This window comes from Eleutherodactylus coqui, unplaced genomic scaffold (assembly GCF_035609145.1).
Source record: "Eleutherodactylus coqui strain aEleCoq1 unplaced genomic scaffold, aEleCoq1.hap1 HAP1_SCAFFOLD_732, whole genome shotgun sequence".
Lineage (NCBI taxonomy): Eukaryota > Metazoa > Chordata > Amphibia > Anura > Eleutherodactylidae > Eleutherodactylus > Eleutherodactylus coqui.
This window is the reverse complement of record NW_027102222.1, coordinates 1-2,500: the sequence shown is the minus strand read 5'-3', so window position 1 is coordinate 2,500 and position 2,500 is coordinate 1.

The following is a 2,500-nucleotide window of genomic DNA, read 5'->3' as shown; positions in this document are numbered from 1 at the left end:
GTTGAGCTGCATACGGATCTAAGCCGTTGCCCAAACTAACTCTGGCTCGTGTGACCGACACAGCCGCGCACGCGCTTTCCTACGACACTCGACCGCCTGGCTCCCCTCGGCCTGGGAGGCACTCTCGGGGCGGGGGGCACCGCAGCCCCCCCAAAGGTGGCTTCGTACACCTCTTGAACGTTGGGGCCCGGCCGCTCGGAGAGCGGGGTCTACCCGGGCAGACAGCCTGTCGGCCCCGCGGCCTGGACAGGCGGAGTGGGGACAAGCCAAGGCTACCGGCGGGCCTCGGACGGCCAGGGGTGGAAGGGCTCCACCTCAAGGTGGCTTCGTACACCTCTTGAACGTTGGGGCCCGGCCGCTCGGAGAGCGGGGTCTACCCGGGCAGACAGCCTGCTGGCCCCGCGGCCTGGACAGGCGGAGCGGGGAACCTTGCGCTCGGGGGCTCTGCTCGGCCCAGAGAGTGGGGTGCGGGGCGCCGTCGCCTCGCTGGAACCAGGGGCGTCGTGCCATTCGCGCGCGCGCGCCTAGCCGCCGCCAGAACAGGCCGGAAAGGATGAGCTTCATACGGATCTAAGCCGTTGCCCAAACTACCTCTGGCCCCTGTGACCGACACAGCCGTGGCACGCGCTTTCCTACGACACTCGACCGCCGGGCTCCCTCGGCCTGGGAGGCACTCTCGGGGCGGGGGGCACCGCAGCCCCCCCAAAGGTGGCTTCGTACACCTCTTGAACGTGGCGCCCGGCCGCTCGGAGAGCGGGGTCTACCCGGGCAGACAGCCTGTCGGCCCCGCGGCCTGGACAGGCGGAGCGGGGAAAAGCCTAGGCTACCGGCGGGCGGGATCGACCGGGAAGCCGCCGTGGGGGAACACAAGTTGGACGCCTCGCGCCGTCGCGGACCACCGTCCTCCGTCTCTCGGGAAGGGGGGGCCGCCCGAGGCGCACGGGCCTCGGACGGCCAGGGGTGGAAGGGCTCCACCCCGAGGTGGCTTCGTACACCTCTTGAACGTTGGGGCCCGGCCGCTCAGTGAGAACAGGGTCTACCCGGGCAGACAGCCTGTCGGCCCCGCGGCCTGGACAGGCAGAGTGGGGAAAAGCCTAGGCTACCGGGCGGGATCGACCGGATAGCCGCCGTGGGGGAACACAAGTTGGACGCCTCGCGCCGTCGCGGACCACCGTCCTCCGTCTCTCTCCCTCTCTCGGGAAGGGGGGCCGCCCGAGGCGCACGGGCCTCGGACGGCCAGGGGTGGAAGGGCTCCACCCCGAGGTGGCTTCGTACACCTCTTGAACGTTGGGGCCCGGCCGCTCAGTGAGAACGGGGTCTACCCGGGCAGACAGCCTGTCGGCCCCGCGGCCTGGACAGGCAGAGTGGGGAAAAGCCTAGGCTACCGGGCGGGATCGACCGGATAGCCGCCGTGGGGGAACACAAGTTGGACGCCTCGCGCCGTCGCGGACCACCGTCCTCCGTCTCTCTCCCTCTCTCGGGAAGGGGGGCCGCCCGAGGCGCACGGGCCTCGGACGGCCAGGGGTGGAAGGGCTCCACCCCGAGGTGGCTTCGTACACCTCTTGAACGTTGGGGCCCGGCCGCTCAGTGAGAACGGGGTCTACCCGGGCAGACAGCCTGTCGGCCCCGCGGCCAGGACAGGCAGAGTGGGGAAAAGCCTAGGCCACCGGGCGGGATCGACCGGGTAGCCGCCGTGGGGAACACAACTTGGACGTCTCGCGCCGTCGCGGACCACCGTCCTCCGTCTCTCTCTCCCTCTCTCGGAAGGGAGGCCGCCCGAGGCGCACGGGCCTCGAACGGCCAGGGGTGGAAGGGATCCACCCCCCGCGGGAAGGGGACGCGCGGCGGCACCCGGACGCGGGAGCGTTGACCCGGGGGTCTTTACTCCGCCGAGGCGTAGCCCGGAGAAGGAGCGAGACCGGCCGGCGGGGGTGGAACACCCCCTCATGCCTCGCTCCTTCTGGGGATAAAGCGCGTCGTCCGCAGGCCGCCGTCCCCTATCCCCGCCCTGGACCGCCCGCATCGGCCGGAGCCCGAGGGGACAGGCGGGGGTCCTTCGCTTTCGGGAAAACCGTCACCAAACGTGGGGCCCGTGCCCCGCTCTCGGCCGCCCTGAGGCGGGAGAGCCCGGATCGTTCTCTCTCTCGGCGTCGGCCCCACCGACGCCGTCGCACGGTGGCCTGGGAAAGGGCTGCACCCCCTGCGCCACGCTTCTCCCCCGGAGTACTCCCCCCGCAGGGGGCTCCGCGGGGTGTCCCGACGCGCAGAGTCGCTCGCCTTCTTCCGCGGGGGACGGGAGGGACGCCCACGCGCGTCCCTTCCCCATCCTCGAGAGCCGTACGCGCCGAGGGTGAACCCGCTCGCCGGGGCGCCGGGGAGCAGGGCCCTTGTGGTCCTTCCCCGGACATGGGCGCGGCGAGGGTCCCCCGGCCGCGACGGCTCTCCCGTTGACCCACTCTCTCGCCTTGGGTGGTGGTGATGGAGGCGGCTGCCTACGCCT